General features: G+C 34.8%; 1 protein-coding gene, 1 long non-coding RNA gene and 1 pseudogene across 4 annotated transcripts in view; 2 read left to right on the plus strand and 1 right to left on the minus strand.

Annotated features, from left to right (window-relative positions):
* Window positions 1-19,391, plus strand: part of LOC144304846 (uncharacterized) — a 133,224-nt gene that overhangs the window by 19,384 nt on the left and 94,449 nt on the right. The gene's annotated exons all lie outside the window — the stretch shown is intronic.
* LOC144304847 (uncharacterized) overlaps window positions 1-19,391 on the minus strand; it is a 22,463-nt gene continuing 3,072 nt past the window's right edge. The window contains exons 2-5 of the long non-coding RNA XR_013371837.1: window positions 9,690-9,827; window positions 7,533-7,699; window positions 1,182-1,304; window positions 1-176 (exon numbers count right to left, since the gene is read on the minus strand). This is a non-coding gene — a long non-coding RNA (uncharacterized LOC144304847). The remainder of the gene's footprint in view (window positions 177-1,181; window positions 1,305-7,532; window positions 7,700-9,689; window positions 9,828-19,391) is intronic.
* On the plus strand, window positions 1,751-6,715 carry LOC144304853 (winged helix repair factor 1 pseudogene; annotated as a pseudogene).

Genomic DNA, 19,391 nt, shown 5'->3' on the forward strand with positions numbered 1-19,391 from the left:
TGAATTCCAAACCATATTTTCCATACAAATGTAATAGATGCAAAAGCTGCCCAGAAAAATCATGCATTAGCCAGGTTTGATGGTTTCCATATCCTGAAAGGAACTGACGATGAAGGACAGAAGATCTAAAGCCCTAATCGTAGGGCTTTGAGAGTTGGTCAGCTTCCTACAAAATCCTAGAGTAACAAAGAAAGTAGTAGATGAATGTGGATATTCAAAGCAATGCAAAATTAATATTCATTAGCATATTTGTGGTGTTTGTATATAAGTAAAACACACAAAATAAGAATAAAGAACAAATTGATTCAAGGTAGCAAATGCATTAAATATTGAGTCACAAAACTGATCGGGAGGGTATGAAAGAATATTGATTCACCCCCACTCTACACCCTTGATTTGGATGAAAAAGACTCAGTTAGATTGCACGGCCTAAATTAATAACCTAACCTACAATAAAATCATGGTGAATGACATTTTGAAATTTCCAGGGTGAAAAAACAAAGTATCTACAAATATCTTCCAGCTAATATCACTCTACAAATAAAAGGAAAAAAGTTTGTCCTCAAATTTTCCTTGGCAATGCTGCATAAACTCTCAGAAGTTATTGTTTTCTTAAATGAGAAAACATTTTAACATAATATTTTTATATAAAGACAAAGTATCATTTATGTAAAATGGGAATAGAAAGCCATTTTAATTTATGCAAAGAACATCATAGCTCATTTACTAAACCAGAAATACAAGGCAACTTAATATTTAGAATCATTTTTTTAAAGAATCAGACAATATATTGCATCAAAAAGTCAAATGCGAATATACTTTTCATATCATGCAACTTCATCCCTAGGAGATTTGCTAATGGAAACATCATTTATATACAATCTAATTGCTGTTATGGAATTCAGGATATATAGTTTGGAAATGATTCACCTACTATCATTAGGGATTTAAGTGTTCTAGTTAAGTGAATTTTCAATACCCTTAAAATTCTAAAAAGTCATTAATTTTAAATATATTACATACTCCACTGACTTAGTAAACAGAGTATTCTAATAAAATTTGGTATGTTAATAAATTTAGAATTGTCATTATGAATATCAATTAGTATGCTCTATTACAGTGACAACTTAGGGCTGTGTGTTTAAGACCTAATTGTGAGCTGCTCTGTAAAATGTACGCACTTGGGCATATTTGGTGCTGGATGTGAGAGTCGTTTCTAGTTATGCTGCTCCCTTAAGTCCACTGTCAATTCAAGATGGGCATGCTGCTTCCTCTGTTCTCCTCAAACCTGCTGACCTCTAATTCTAAGAGAAGAAAAAAAAACTAACGGGTTTCACAGGCAAACAGAAAACTGTTATCTTTTTAAAATAAGCTTTCTAATTCTAGAATAAATTTTAATTAACAGAAAAATCGCAGATACTAGAGTTCCCATCCACTGCATACCCAACTTTATTATCATTATTATTATTATTATTATTATTACAACATCTGATATTATGTGGTCTTTGTGTCACAATTGATGAACAAATATTGACACAGTATTAAATAAAGTCCATACTTTTATCCAGATTTCCTTAGTTTTTACCTGTGTCCTTTTATTATTCCAGGACCCTGTCCAGAATATCATATTAGCTATCATATTTGCCTATCCTCCTCTTGGCTAGGCTGATACCATATTCTGGTCGGGTATTTGGTAGGATATTCTCAATTGTGATTTGTCTGATGTGTTTCTTCTGATTAGACTGGGATTATGGGCTTAAGGGAGGAAGACCGCAGTGGTAAATCGTCATTCTCACCACATTTGATCAAGGGTACATGCTATCGATGTGAGTTGGTCACTGTCAATATTGACTTTGATCCCCCGGTTAGTGTAGTGTGTCTCAGGTTTCTCTATTGTTCCTTTCCATAGTCTGCACTTCAGTAGGAAATCACTATAAGAAGCCCACACTTAAGAACTGGGGATTATGTTCTATCTCTATGAGTGGGGAGTATGTACACAAATTATTTGAAATTCTTTGGCATGGGAGATTGATCGATTTTTCCATTTATTTATGTATTTATTTATTATTTATGAGTATGGATTCATGGTTTTTTATTTTGTACTTTGCTTTTAATCCAATACTATTTCATATAATGTTGTGCAAAGTGGATCCCAAAATTCTCTTGGGAGCTCTTTCAGTTGGCTCTTGTGTCCCTTTGGCATATTTTCATCATTGCAGGGTTGGTTTGGGATTTTGTTGAGCCCTTCTTAGCTTTCTGTGACTCTAAATATTCCAAGTTTGTTTTGTATTATTTGCCATTGAAACCCTCACACCAGCCATTACTCCACGATTTCTGTTTCCTTTTATTGGAGGATGGTAATTAGAAAGCAAGATCTGAATACTAGGTGTGCTCACTGCTCCTGGGATGACATTGCTACTAGGCTCTCTCAGCTGACAGAGCAAGGAAATAAAGGGGTGTATACTAAGCCATGTAGATACAAATACCTGTAAATAATTCTACAGTAACCATTAGTATCTCTATTAAACTAACCACGAGTTTATATTGATGTCTCCAACTCTAATACGTTGCTACATTGAACTTTTTGGTTATTTATATCCTCCACTCCAACCAGAAACTTAGTCCCATCCATTTACTTAGTTGTTCAATTCCATTTTTATATATTTTATATATATATATAAATATATGAATATATAATTATAGTATGTATATAATGGTTTCAGAGTTAACATTTACATCAATGGGAAAGAAGTATATCAACTAGAACACAGTGTTTATGTACAGTTAATGATGCTTCAGTCTTAGAGAATAAATTTATTTCCAAAATTATTTATGTAAATACTTCCCTACATGATTTCATGAGTATTTTTCATACGATTATAATACAAACATATTCCTTTGTCACATCAGACATTCCATCCTGGCATCTCTAACCTCCTAAACGATGTATAAACTTCACGCACTACGGTTCACTCTGTGTTATAAAATTTAGAGACAGTGTCATGTACCCAACATTAGTATCATGTGGAATGATTTCACCATCCTAAAAAAAAAAAAAAAATCACCTGGGTTTTAACCTATTTAACTTTTCTCCCATCCAAGCCCCTGGAAACCATTAATATTGTCTCTATAGCTTTACCTTTTCCAAAATGTCAGATAAATTGAATGGTAGAGTACTTAGTCTTTTCAGACTGGCTTTTTTCACTTGACAATATGCATGTGAGATCCATTCATTGTCTTTGCGTGGCTTGATATTTGATCCTTTCTCATCATTGAATAATGTTCTATTGTATGGATGTATCACAATTTGTTTACCCATATACCCACAGAAAGACATCTTGGTTGTTTTTGGGTTTGGGCAATTATGCATAAGGCTGTTGTTAACATTCTCATGCAGGCCGTTGTGTGCACATATGTCTTCAAATCAACTGGACAAATAGCTAAGATTATTCCATAAATGTCAATTAATTCAAGTTGATTGATAGTGTTGTTCTAGTCTTCTATATCCTTACTGATTTTCTGTCGGCTTGATCTATCAATTACCAAAGAAGGGGTTTTGAAATCTCCGAACTATAAGAGTGGATTTATTTATCTCCCCTTTAGGTTCTATCAGTTTGCCCCACATATTTTGACACCGTGGTATTAGTTGCATAGATGTGTAGGGTTGTCTGTCTTTTGGGATAACAGATTTCTTTGCCATTAGGTAATGCCCTTTTTCATCCCTAATGATATTTCTGGTTTTGAAGTCTGTCTTGTCTGATATTAATAAATTTCTATTTATATCCTTTATTTTGAGTTGTATTGTCATATTATATCATTCTCTACTCTTTACTTTCAACTTACTTGATATGTATAAAGTATATATGTCATATATACTTTAAGTATATTCTTGCTTTTTTTTTTACCACATTGACAATCCATTTTTAAATTTACTATTTAGATCATTTGTCTTTAAAATTATTTTATACTTGGGTTAATATCTAACATTCTTGTTAGTGTTTTCCCTTTGTCACATATACTCTTTAGTTTTTCCTCTTTTCCTGCCTTCTCTGGTTTTATATAGCATTTGTATGATTGCATTTTATCTTTTCTCATTATACTGCAGATATTTCTTTCTAATTCTATTTCCAGTAATTACGTATCCAGTGGTAAAACTTTTCCTTTCTTTATATAGATCTCATGCTTCTGATCTATGCCATATTTCTTCTGCCTGAAAGCTTATTTTACCATTGCTTGCAGGTAAGGTCTGCTGCCAATGAATTCCCATAGGTTTTGTTATGTCTCAGGAAGTTTTTATAACTCTCACTTTGAAGGATAATTTTACTTTGTAAAGAAGTCTAGAGCAGTGGTCTTCTTTCATTTCATTTTCTCCTTGCTTGCCTAATATCTTGTAAGAATCCGATGATAATGCTTACCCTTGTATCTCTATAAATAAGCCTGCCCACATACTGCTTTCAAAATTTTTTTGTCATTGTTTTTTTGGAGTTTTTCTGATTATATGCCTAAGTTTGCTTATTGGTATTTATTTTACTTGGTTATGTTCTCTGAGATTGATGCACCAGGGATCAGCTTGGTGTCTGTCATTCATTTTGTAAAGTTCTCAGTCATTATTACTTCAAATATTTTTTATGCTCTTTTCTCTCTTTGTGCTCTTTCTGGTGTCCTAATTACATGTAAATTACACCTTTGGATATAACTATCCTACAGTTCTTGGATGTTCTACATACTTTTTCATTCTTTTTTCTATATGCATTTTAGCTTGGGAAATTTCTATTGACCTATCTCCAAGTTCATCGATTGTTTTATCAGCTGTACTTAGTCTACTGATGAAACCCATCAAAGACATTCTTCATTTCTGTCAGTTTTTTCCATTTCTAGTATTCCCTCTTGATATTTTTTGTTTGTTTGCTTCCATCTTCCTGCTTACATTGCCCATCTTGCATGTGATCTATTTTTCCAATGGAGCTCATAAAATATTTTTCATATTTACCTTATTTAATTTTTCCTAGCTTCTTTGAGGTACACTTGACAAAAAAAGTGTATATAATTATTATGTTCAACATGATGGTTTGATATATCTATGTGTTAATTACCACAACCATCCTAATTAACACATCCATCACCTCACATATTTACCATTTTTTGGTGTGGTGATATCATAGTTACTTTAAATTCTCTATATGATAATTCCAAGATCTGTGTCATATCTGAGTCTGTTTCTAATGGTGGCTTTGTTTCTTCAGAGTATGCTTTTTTCCTGGACTTTTTGATATGTCTTGTGATTTTGTTGAAATTCAGGCATGTTTGTAATATCCAGGAATCAATGATATTAGGTAATAGCAATTGAGGTAAATAGACCTTTAGTTGAGCATTTATGTTAATATGGGTAAAAGTTGTGCTGTTTAATGTTTACTGTAGCTAAGGGTACTTCTGAGGACACTATTCTTCTAGTGCCCTTGGTTTTATCTCCTTTCCTCATTTCAGAGTTCCCTGAATTCTCTTCCTTAGAGAGAGTCTGTATCTTGCAGTTATTTCAACTATAATCTCTTGCTCTTACACATGCGCTGTTGGTGTGGTGGGAAGGTGTGTACAAGGAAAAGAACTTCTTTAATTTTTCAATTAAATCTCCATCTTTCAGTGGACCTGTGTTTCAGGGAGCTGACCTTTATCATATTCTCCAAGCAATATAGAGTTTTTCTCCTTCTCTCCACTTTATTACTAGGCTACAATCTATTTTCTCAAAACTCTTCACTTGTTGACTATTGTCTGCCCTTTTCTGTGATATTAGAAGTGTAAAGGGGACTGGGATGAGAGAATGCCCTTTTCTAGCTGGCACAAGCTGAAGGAGCTTCAAGAGCAGGGGGAGATCAGAATCGTCCAGCTAGGCTTTGACTTGGACGCCCATGGGATCATCTTCACTGAGGACTACAGGACCAGAGTCCTCAGGGCCTGTGATGGCCGACCATATGCTGGGGCAGTGCAGAAGTTTCTGGCTTTGGTACTTCCAGCCTGTGGGGACCTTAGCTTCCAGCAGGACCAAATGACAGAGACCTTTGGCTTCAGGGACCCAGAGATCACGCATCTGGTGAATGCTGGAGTCCTCACCGTCCGAGATGCTGGGAGTTGGTGGCTAGCCGTGCCTGGGGCTGGGAGATTCATCAAATATTTTGTTAAAGGGCGCCAGGCTGTCCTCAGCATGGTCCGGAAGGCCAAGTACCAAGAGCTACTCCTATCAGAGCTTTTGGGCCGGCGGGCACCTGCCTCGGTGCGACTTGGCCTCACTTACCACGTGCACGACCTCATTGGGGCCCAGCTAGTGGACTGTGTCTCCATCACTTCTGGAACTCTCCTCCGCCTGCCAGAGATGTGAGGAATCTGCTCGTCATTGCATACCTCTGCAGAGTGGGTTGAGAGGGGTCCAGAAGTATGTCCAGTGGTGGATGAGATAGGGTCACCTTGGGAAGACGTAGGAGCCCGGATGAGTATTGGGCTTGCATCTGCATAAAGGGTCAGACATGATTGCTGCTGTTTACCTGGGCTCTGACCCAGTGGTGGGGTTTGGGCAATGCTTCTCTGCCCTTCTGTGGGACTGGAGCCAGAAACCGTGCCAAGGCCATGGCTCTAGCCTTTCACACAGCAATGTACTGCTGTCGCTCTTGGAATAGGAAGATGGGATTTCTGGGAAGGCTGGTGAGGGAGGGCAGAGTTCTTTCTTAAATGTTAAGATCAAGCTGCCAAATAAAGTACAAACCATGTGCAAAACAAAACAAAACAAAATTAATTATTTAAATTATTAAATTAATTATCATTTAAATTATTTTCCCTTGTATTTCACAATTATTACTCTTTTTCTCCCTACACAAGTTCCACAAGGATATCTTTCCCCGATCTTTATCCTGAGAAACTGATGGGGTTGCTGGAGATAAGGCCCACAAAAGTCTGAGGGCCCACCTGAGACTGGAGGTCCCCAGGAGTCCCTCACTATGAAGCTAGTCTACACGCTGTCACACATCCAACCTTTTGCGACAGTTACCATCTAAATGCTCCTGACAGTTTATGGGTCAAGTGCCTTTTTCTCCAAGTAAGCAAATCTGAGCTGTGACCCTTTGAATGCATCTCCCTCTAGTTTTCAGGGTGACAATTTGCTCTGCAACTTCATTTCTCTGACGAGTCCAAGAAAAGTCAAGTTTTGTTTTGTTTCTTTTAGTTTAACCTTATTATGAAGATTGAGGCATCAAGTTCCACACTGTTTACATATTGGAATTGAAGCAAAAAACCTGTAATGTTTCCTAAGATTCAATACCATTTTACTGGAGTGGCTAAGGTATATGTATCATGTGGTTGGGGGTGACCTGGGGCATGGCAGCAACGTTTAGAGGAACAGGAGCAGGTGTTAGGGCACTTCTAAAGTCTTTTTATTACATTTTTAGATAATAGATATTCTGGAACAATGTGGGTTACTGAAGTCTATTCATCAAAAGCATATACTCTAATGGAACATATAATTTTATGTAAAAACTTATTTCTTTTACCTGCAAAGAAACTATGTATGAAAAATTAAAGATTCACAAGGGTTCTTTTTTTTTTTTTTTTTTTTTCCTAATATGGCCATGAAGACTTCCAGAGATGTGAAAAGCCACTGGATGAAGTTGGCATATCTTCTTGGATGTTAGTTTTCCTGGAAATTTTAGTGAAATCCCTACAGTAAAGTAGAGAAATATTACACACTACAGGAATACAAAAAATAATGTAAACATTAAATATAAAACACAAGCCTCAGTAAGTCCTTTGCTTTGAGATGTGCCACCTACATCGCAGTATAGACTTTCTTTTCCTTTGTTATTAAGGGCACTTTGGTGGAACTTTTATGAAGTTCTTAGTTTATAAAATTAAAATAGTAAAGCTCTTGAGACATTATTTCTCAAATGAAGTTTCTTAAATGCTTCCAACTACTCTCTCCCTTCCTCTCCCCAAAGCTGCTTTATCATTTGTGCTGTATTAAGAGAATGGGGCATATAAAATTACCTTAGAATTATGATTTTACAAAGCAAAAAATAGGCATCCACATCACCCTTTCCTTTTTACCAATTATTCCTGTTAAAAGCTTTAAAAAAAATATTTGCTTAGAAGTTCATTATAGTCTTAAATTTGCAAAATAATATATATATTTTTTACTTTTTAATTTTCAATTTATTTTTTGTCCTGATGCAACTCAACAGAAGTATAAAATGCTACACCCAGTGACACCCCGACTGAGATGCTCCTCATTTGCCCTGGAAACATACTTCTACCCTGTTAGAGAACAGAAGTAGAGTCCTTGAACTTTTTGCTTTCTACAAGAATGTAGTAAAAACTTTCTTGAATTTTATCTACTGAGGAACAAATGTAAAGGGTTGGATGACAGGAACAAAAACAGGACACTCTCTTCCTGGTATTGTGGTACTTTTCAAAAAGATTCAATTATCGAACTTTTTCTATTTGATAAAAAGAGATATGTGATTCATCTTTCTTTTAGTTATTTCTTGCTCCTTATTATTGATGAAATCTGGGAATGGAGTACTCTGTCGGTATCCTCATACCCAAGTCTTCAAATAAATTAGAAATTATATTGGTTTTTATAAACCTGGATATGTCTAATACTTTATCTAATTTTTAATTTTTTTTCATTTAACTTTTATGTTACCTTTAAAAAGTATAATAAAATCACTGTTTGTGCTAAAGAACAGTCTCCTTAAACATTTCAGACTACTTACAGTCATGATATTAAAAATCACACAACTATTTGTACACAAGATACATTCCTCTTGAAGAGTGACCTTTCTTTATTATTTTAGATATATTTAGGAGAAGTTTTAGGTTTTCGTAAACTAATCGGTGTGGCAGTCCTACGACTGGATAAAGTACCTGTGAAATGGAGTTCTAGAAGAAGCAAATTTCTAGTACAAACCCTTGGTAAAAAAGAGATTAGAGCTCTTTTGCATGTGTTTAGAAGTTATAAATACCGGGATTATTTTATAATAACAAAATTTACTGAATTTTACATGTATCAATGACACACATAAATGATTGTTAAATTCTGTTCTGCATTTTACAGATACTGGGGACTTTCTCTGAGCTATAATAGACATAATGCTAAAAGAGTCATAAAAAATAGGTCCATGTTCAGCAGATAATAAATTAAGTTAAAGGGTTATTATTTGAGCTAAATGGTTCTGTGAGACACCTAACAATAATATATGAAGGGAATGCAACTGAATCTAAACTGAATCTAATCATGATGGGTTAGAACTGGGGGAAAATACAATTTTGGAATTCTTTCCTAAGACCAGAAAAGAATCTCAAAGAAGAGATGAGGATTCCACCCCCCATCCTCCAACCACCCTGGAGACATGGCTGTCATTTCAATCGTATTGATTTCAAAGGAGTGTTAAAGCTATGATAGTTTTTGATGTCAACTTGGCTAGTCTATAATTCTCAGTTATTCAAACACTAATCTAGATGTTGATGTGAAGGTATTTTGTCAATATGATTAAAGGCTGTAATCAGTTGGCTTTTAAGTAAAGGAGATATTTTAGGTAATCTGGTGGGCCTGGTTCAGCTGAAAAGCTTTAAGAGCTGGTCTGAGGCTTCCCTGATGAATACATCCTGCCTATAGACAGCAGCTTCAGCTCATGAGTGCTCCAGCTTACCCTTCTTGATGGCCTGCTCCCTGGATTTTGAACTTACGTAGCCAGAGCCATAATTGCTTAAGTAAATTTCATACAATAAATCTCTTAAGAGGAATCTCCTTCTGATTCTCTTTTTCTTGCTGAGCACTGAATGATACACTATCAAAATAAAAAAAAATGTAAGTGGTAAATGAATAAAGTAGTGTAATCACCATGACAATGAAGATATAAAATTGCCACATCCAAAAGTTCCCCTGGCCCCTTCTTGGTCACCCATCACTCCCACAGCCAGCCTTTAAAAACCATTTATCTGTTTTCTGTTCTTATAATTTTGCCTTTTCAAGAAATATTATAAATGACATTGTACGAGACATCACCATTTATATCTGATTTCTTTTACTTACAATATTGCATTTGTGGTTTATTCATATTATTGTGTATATTTGTTCTTTCTCTTTCATTGTAAAGTAGTTTCCATTGCAAGATGTACCATTGTTTGTTTAAAAATCCTTCAGTTGAAAGACATTTGGGCTAATATATTTTAGTGATTATAAATCAACCTTTGCAAATAGGACTTTCTCCATTGCTTCTTTGTTTATATATATATATATATAGAGAGAGAGAGAGAGAGAGAGAGAGGGGTAGTCACCAAACGTCTGTTTTGTGAGTGGGTTTATAACTTTGGGGAATAAGATATATAAAGTAGCCATAGTTTCAGCTCTATAAGTTTATAAACTTGTGATAATGATGGATAATTACGCAATGACTGAGAGTAATGGATGGATAGGTACATGATGTGCTATGCTACCAAGCTGCGAGCACGTAGTGTAGTTTGTGGAATCAGTGAATAATTTCTAACTTTTCTAACTTATGTAACCTTTAGGTTGATGTCTGAGGAACCCAACCATGCTTCCTAAATCAAGAAAGCATAGTTTTGATATTTGGTCCTGCCAGACAATATTTTGTCAAGTCTTTAAAAATGAGAAGACCATTGAATAAGATTCATTCTTTATTTTTAAATTTATTTTATCTTTTCAAAGATTTTTTAAAAATTTTATTTGTTTGTTTGGGAGAGAGAGACAGACCACAAGCAGGAAGAGCTACAGAGCAAGAGGAAGAGGGAAAAAGATGCTCTCTGCTGAGCAGGGAGCCTGATGTGGGGCTCCATCCCAGGACTCTGGGATCATGACCTGAACCCAAGGCAGACGCTTAACCAACTGAGCCACCCAGGTGCAACTGAATAAAATTAATTCTATAGCTGCCTTAGTAGCACTACATTATTATAATATTTTATGAATCTATTAAATAGGTAATGAATGTGAATTCATAACATTTTTGTCAACCAGAAAAAAAAGTAGGATAAATTTTGTAGAATCTAAAAAGTAGGCCATTAAAGTGCTAGAAACATCAGAAATTCAAGTTTAGTGTGTTACAGATCTTTGAAACAAGTTCAACTTTTAAATTCCTGCCTCCTGAGTTGGTTCACTGATCGCTTGATTTACAGAGGCACATAAAACTATTTTAGGTATAATTGATTTCCTAGAATTTAAAAACTTTCTTCCCAGATTAAAAAAAATAGTAAAACCTTAAAGTATTCTGAATCAAAATTTCAAGTAAACAAATTAAGTGTAAAGGCTCTGGCTATAGGGAATGAAGGTAATATCTACTTTGTCTGTATGGGGAATCACACTGTCAAATATTGTCCTTGCCATAGTTAATGTATGGAAGTGTTCCATCCAAAACAATTCTGGTATAGCTTTCAAATTGTGTAAGAGCCAAAGAAAATAAGGCATTTTTCAGGAGCAATTATTTCTTGTCTAGTGATTTTCATCTTGCTAGAAGAATTTTTTTTTCTGAAATCTCTCTGACAAAAATAGTTTGCCAAGAGCTTCAGACACATTCTTTTCAAGTTTGGCCTTCAGGAGAGAATTTTAGATAAGAACAAAAGAAACTTCTAGCCACAACTGACATTCTCATGTGTCTAATGTGAGGATATATACAAATCACCTCATAGACTTACTCTAATATATGTTAATCACATTAAAAGATCTCTTGTGCAAAATTTAAAATTAATTATGTATATCATAATGTCTAATATAATAAATTTTAAAAATGTTAACTTATAGCACAGGTCTGATCTATTATTTTAAAAAATAACTGAAATATGTTTAGATAATTAAAGTATATTTTCTAGATTGGAAATCTGTTGTTTTCATCAATTATTTAGTTCCTGCTTAATTAAAGCCCTCAAGGTCTTATGAATTTCTTCCCAACTTTTTCATTGCTTGCATTTGAATGTCCATTTTTCAATCTTTCGTTTAGAATTTGAAACACATTTCCCTTGGAAGCCATGTTATATTTGTTTGAAAAATAAATAAAATGGTGTCTGATAAAAACATCTGAACCATAACATTCATTCATTCTTTTCATAAATATTTATTCTTCTATGTCTTGTTCTGTGTCAAGCACTAGAAAGAAAAGAGTGAATAATAACACGCCTGCCTTAAAGAGCCTCATGCTTGAGCAAGGGCAAAGTATCGCAATCTGAGAATATCTCTAATATTTCTCCATTCAAAGATATTTAGCACTATAATGCTAAATTCACAGTTCTACGTCCCTTATATACAGTTTGGTGTATTTATCAGGAAAGGATAGGTTTCAGAGGATGTGTACTTGCCGGAATATAGCCCCTCCTCCCTTCTGTGAAAGCAGAAAATCTTCCATTAAATGACACAGTGATGGTTCATCCCATTCAGCTAAAATAGTTATTTTAAAAGGGAAAGCCAATTTGTTCTTGCACTCCACATCCCTACACCTCACTGTTATCAGCCTGGAACTAGGATTGGGTTTCAGATGACCTGGGGAGACAATGGGAACAAGATATTTCCCTAATTTCTGAATGTATAGTTAGGAGAGCTATCATAAGAAATTGAATCTTTCCATTGACTCTTTGACATGTGGAGAAAACGCTATTATGGTAAGAAGAGCAAAGTGGAAGAAAATGAGTTTCTCCTCTTTTCCAAATAATATACCAATAAACAGTGCAATATCCCTCAGGGAATGACATAGAATAGCACTACATTGAACATTTCAAAAGGCACAGAAGTGACAATACGTGTTAAATTCCTCTTTTATTCCTCTGTTAGCGGCAAAAGTGAATGCATCTTCGACACCAGAGTAGATTAATGTAAATCATGATGCGATATAGTCTTTTAATTAAATTAAGGCAATACAGTCCTGGCCCCCTGCTGTGTAGCAGTTGAACTGGACAGTATTTATCTATGTACCAGTAAAGTTTGATGTACCTACTAACATGGCTTCAAAATATAAAAAATAAAAATTGACTAAGAAGAGAAATAGACACATAACCACAGTTGAAGTTTTTAACACAGATAGTTCAGGTTTGAAGTAAAGAAAAATAAGTATATAGATTTGAAGAACCTAATCAACCAACTCGAATTAATTAAATATACACACATGTGTGATTTTGAGTGTGTGTATGTATATAGTTGCCATAAGAACAGTTGCAGAAAGCACATAGTTTTCATTTCAAAGAATTTGCACGATTCGGACTTAATTCACTCAATGGATTTAACTAATTACAACAGAAAACTAGAGATCAATAACATAAGGATGATTGGATAATTCTCCATGTTTAGAGATTCAGCAGCCCAGTATCCCAGAGCATACCAGGCGCTGAGTTTCCAATTTTATAGTTGGGTGTCAAATTTAGTTTTTATAGCATCTCTATGAGGACATTTTTATTATCTCTCATTTACACAGAAGACTGAAGTTTTGAGAATGTAAGTGACTTCTAAGATCACACAGCCAGGAAGTGGGAGAGCTTGGATCTGAGCTCTGGGCTACTGGGCTCTTAACCACACTGTGTATGTAGAGCCTCCCACTTAGACTCCAAAGTGTTTTAATTAATTGTTTACGTATCCATGTGGCCTATAGAGTTTGTGAACTGTGCAAAAGCAGCATCCACATCTTCCTCGTGTTTCCGTATAATTTGTATGTAATGTCTGCCACATAATAAGCACTTAACAAATGTCAGCTGAATTGAACGTAATTTGTGTGTGCCTCAATAGCAGACAATCCAGCATGTGGAGTTACCTATACCTCCTCCAAGGTAGAGCATTCATCAAATATCTACTATGTGTTTCCCTCTAACAAAATGATTTCACAATAGGAACAAGCAATTGGATAAATATACAGAGATTTTTTTTTTCTAGGTTAACAGGACAACTTGGTGATAACATTTTACAGATGGCACAATTAAGTTATTTTCTTCCACTGCAGAATTAAGCCTTAATAACACCAAGAAACAGAAGTCCAATTAATGACTTATATAAACAGACCACGTAAAGAATAAAATACCAACTTTGTAATGAAAACAAACAACTCTTCCCCCACCAATGAACCCCAAAACAAAACAAAACAAAACAAAAAACATGTTTTTAAAGCTACCAGTAATTGATACCACTGGCTCCAACCTGACCTCTCAAGACTTAGGAACCATGAATTATAGAAGGTGGGTATTATGTTAAATTTAACCAACTCTGTGTTGGTAGAACACAGGTGTTTACATTTTTATTACTTTTTGAACATTCACTTTAAATAGTGTAAAATAATTATTGTTTTCCTCTCTCTTGAAATTTGAGCATTCCCCATCTATACACCAGGCAGCCAGCAAAGATGTATCTGAGAACCTGAATGTGGCTGGTGTCCTCACATACCTGCTACTAGGGACCTAAAAATACCAACTAATATAATAGCTCACTGAGTGCCTTTAAAAGACAATTTAATGCTCAATATTTTTAAATAGAAAAAAAACAGTAGTTATTGACAAAGGAGTTAACTAAGGTGCTTTACTTCTTGGAATTTAAAAAATATTAAAATAAATTCCTATTTAATCTATTTAATTTTTTATAGGACAAAAAGGAACATTAAGTTCCCTAAAGCAATGGTTTAAAACACAAATTTCCAGAACGTTTGAAGATTATCATCAATATTTTTAAAAATTATAAATTCTCTTTAGTTGTTAGAGTGTAAACCTGATGAATTAAATTTTAATAAGGCCACTAGAAAAATAGTGCTCACGAGTAAGCTTAAATGACTATATAACGTTTTGTTTTATAGTTTTACACATTTCATTTTCAGTTAATGAAATTCTTCCTTCTTTCTATTTTATACAGTATTGTTTTGTGCATGAAAATTATCCTAATGAGAAAAATATGGGGCATGTTTATAAGAATACTACTCCCTTGCCTTTACTTTTAAATTAAATATAAAAGGAACAGTTAGTACTCAAGGGTTTTTGAATGGAAAAATTATTCTGAAAATTGCTTTGAGTGGCTCAGGTATGTGTAGTAAACAACTTTACCCACTTAATGGATGGCAAGAGGGAAAGAAATTGTCAAATTTCTTTTTACCATATATTAAGTGTCCATCAGTTATGTGAAATTGTAGAGCCTGCCTTGTATCCCATTTGTACACTGCCAAGCCTGTTCAGATGTTAAAGCTAGCTCTCAGAGGCATCATAAATATGTTTACCCTATATCTTAGATTGTATCCATATGCTAGAAAACTGCTGTTTAAATTGGTAGAGAAAATAACCTTTTCATCTACAATGAAAATATGCACCTAAAAAAAAAAAAAATCCCTCCACGCAATGCTAAAAAATGATTGCTTTTCATGGACTTTCTGTTCCCTCTCCATTCTAAAATTTTGTGTTACTATATTTTACTAGCAGGAGACTTTATGTCCTTTAAATCCAAATGCTCTGGTTAACACTATAAACCAAGATCCAGAAACTATTGAGCAAGTTCCTGACGTTAAAATATCAAATCATTTGGTTTGAACAACTGTCATTATTATAATTTTTTTTTACAAAAATATGCTTTTGGAGATCATGCTTACAGAATATACTCATGATTTCAATCCCACACAATATTTTAATTCCATAAGGTGTGTGGGTGGCTATTTCAAATTGACATAGTTTTGTGTTATTTTTTACATGCAAAATTATTATCAGATGGAGGGGAAATTAAATATTCCGAGTGTGATAAAAAACCTCAGTGTTCTTGACTTATATTACCAACTGCTAACTATTGCTAAAATTTATCCATTTTTGGAAAATGAACAACCTTGACAACATCAGTAGTCTTAACAAAAAATAAAAATAGAATTTGTCATAATTTCTGAACAAAATTCTTGTGTTAAATGACTCAATATATAAATTTGAGAAAAACCTTGTAAATGATCCATAATCCCATCAAATAATTTACTGACAGTGACTAAAATATTTTATAAGATGTACTCTGATTTTAAAATTTTTTTTTTTTTAAATTTTATTTATTTATGATAGTCACACAGAGAGAGAGAGAGGCAGAGACACAGGCAGAGGGAGAAGCAGGCTCCATGCACCGGGAGCCTGACGTGGGATTCAATCCCGGGTCTCCAGGATCGCGCCCTCGGCCAAAGGCAGGCGCCAAACCGCTGCGCCACCCAGGGATCCCTGTACTCTGATTTTAATATGTGTATTTTAGGCTGGTTGTATAATATATTTTATAATATACATTTTAAAAAGAGAATAAGTATAACACTTTACAGAAAATTTTTACCTTACCTTTCAGTCACTGGCTATTTCAAATGATAGGAAATTAAGCCTCTTTTGTCTAACAAGTACATCACGATATGCTTACCAATAACCTAACGTATCATACCATAGGATCAATTCAATAACTCTCAGTAATTAATATTGTAAGGAAACACATACCTCATATTATGTCAGATATTTTGGCAGATTATCATAGATATATACAATATTTTTTTAATATTAGTGAATTTATAAAATAATGGGGTTTATAAACTCGCTTTTTGGGATGTATAATCTATTTTTTTACTCAAATATAACTGACATACAGTGTTATATTAGTTTTGGGTATACAATATCATGATCCAAAAATTCTATGCATTACTCAGTGCTCATCATATCAGTGTATTCTTAATCCCATCACCGATTTCACACATCTCCCTACCTACCTCTCCTCTGGTAACCACCAGTTTGACCCCTATATTTAAGAACTTTTTTTAATAAACTACCATTTTAAGCACTATGACAGAATAATGTTTAGGTTGTCATAGGCAGAAATTATAGTTACATAATTACTGTGCTCCTCATTTTAGAAGGGTTGATTTAATTTTTTTTTTAATCTGACACAGGGAAATATAAAATATCGCTAGTGCTTTATTCTTCATTTTTTCCCTAAAACCTAGTGAAGGAAATGGATTTCTTGGTTTCTAGTGTTTGAGAATTTTGCAAAAGCTCATTTGTGTTTCTCTCTTCTATAAATATCCTTTTTACATCTCTAATGTGATTTGCCATTAAGTTCTTTTATCTTTATTACCATATTGGATTCTTGGTATATTGCTGATTTTAACTCGTTATCTATCAACATGATCCAGCTTTTACAAAATTTTCTCCCAGCCTAGTATAGCCACAGACAGCAAGTAGGACAGAGTGGTCCACCTCCTTGTGCTTGGTGAATTCTTACTAGTTAGTTCAATCACACTACCTATAACCTCAGGATGATTCCTAGACAACAACGCCACCGTTGACTCTCTCTCCAAGGGCCACTGACAACATGAAATTCCTTCTTTAAATCCTAAGGTATCTATTATCTCCCCACACTCCTCGCCACCAAAAAACTGATACTGGTGTCTGTAGCTCAAGGAGGAAGGTATCATCCAAATTTGAACCTGTGCAGTGATGATTATCCTTGCTTGAGAGGTGAAACTCCTTTAGCCAGAAGTTAAGGGGCCTCAGAAGGATGTATTCAAGTCGTAATCTTTACTGAAACCCCTATCATCTTTATTATTTTTTTAATTTAAATTGTTGTTTTACCAAACAAGACAAAACATTATTATTTAAAAAAAAAAATTAAATTGTTGTTTTACCAAACAAGACAAAACATTACCTCCTTTCATTCCACAACAACTTAATGAACAAATTTCACATTTACGTCACTAAACATAAAACAAGCTTGCAAGAGTGAAGCATACATTCCCTCATCACCTGGGAGAGTTGCTGTCTGCACCTGTTAACCGAGTCCTTTTCTTCTAATTAACCTTTGTTAAAGACAGTCACTTTTCCCATGCTCAGGTCCTCTTCCTAGGGACAGTTAACTCCCAATGACTAGTGGATGTGGGCCCCACATCCCAATTTGGGACAACCCTGCAGGACCACCAGAGCTTCAAAACTCCCCATGGAGTCCCCCTGGCTGAGAAGACTTTGTCATGACTATTTTGCAGTCAAAGTTTCTCTTTACACAATCCTATTTGTAAATCCACCTCACTTGTACTGATATTCAGGTCACTCCCCAGGAAGTTCCTGAACTTCAATCTCTACCTCAGAGTCTATATCTTGGAAACTCAGTTGTTTAGTTGCCCATCACCCATCTTATATACACTATCACGCGTATTTTGAACTTCCTATTATTCTTCCCATTATTCTTCATTCAAGTGAATCATGTTTTTGAAGGAAGAAAAGTAATAAACACAGGGAACACTGAGTTAATCAAATCGCCTCAAGAAACAAATGATTTTTTTTTTTTTAAGTATGGATGGATCCCCACCAAGATTAGAAAGAACCCAAGTTTGGTGATCAAACTTTATAACCTCATAGGGAGTCAAACAGCTAAGTAGTATTATTGTGAAACCACAGATAGAAGGAGCATTTATTCAAATACCCTAAAATGAAGACCTGACCGCGAAGAATAAAATCCATTATCATCTGCCAGATCATTCTCTATATGGCCCTTCAAACTATAAAAAATACAAATTAGGCTTACACAATTTTTTTTTTTTTTTTTTTACCACGCTAACAAAACAAACGAAGGGATCCTTGGGGCAGCACTGTGGGCTGTATAATTAATGCTGACCTCTCTGGTATACAAGAATCCACGATTTAAGGAGGAGACAAAGTGTTGCCTTGTAATCCAACCTATGTGAAAGTCAGGGATGAATTAGAAGTCTCTCTGTCTTAGCAAGTACACCTTTGAAAAATTAAGCAAAGTTGCAGCCTACTTTCAAACACCGTTTTGAAACACTGCAAATCCCTTTGCGAGCAGCAAAGGGGGCCTGACCCTGACCAAAAATCAATAGCTTGATAATCCGTTTTCTATAAAGCTGGCTGCTCTGAGGTGGTTATCCTTTTCTTGCTGTTCTTACAGGATTACAGCAAACCAAGGAAAGTATCAAAATAAATATGAAAAAGGAAAAAAAAAAGAAAATAGTTGTCTGTAGACGCTGACATGCTGAGGCACTTTTGTTTTTACACTTTGATCAACTACTTCATTGGTATTATGATGCATTAGTTAGCTACTCTGTCTTCAGAAAGTCTACACGGACAGTTTTATGGTCTGGATGCCTGTTTTCCTGTTGATTTTACAAGCAACTTCTGGTAAAACAATTACCATTCCTGGCCCAGTTCGAGTGGTCCTTGTGCCCAGTTCCAGAGATCATTGGTTAGAAAGTAAAATAGAGCTTCAAAATGGGAGATGTCCAGAAATTCCATACAATTCCACAGCACAAAAGGCTCCAGGGAAGGACCACTATTCCTCCATGTAACATGGATCTCTTTGCCTGGGAAACACGTGATGTAATAAAAAGAGCGTAGAGTTTGGATTCTGACATGCTTGAGTACAAATCCAAGCACCA

The sequence above is a fragment of the Canis aureus genome, chromosome 34, assembly GCF_053574225.1.
Source record: "Canis aureus isolate CA01 chromosome 34, VMU_Caureus_v.1.0, whole genome shotgun sequence".
Lineage (NCBI taxonomy): Eukaryota > Metazoa > Chordata > Mammalia > Carnivora > Canidae > Canis > Canis aureus.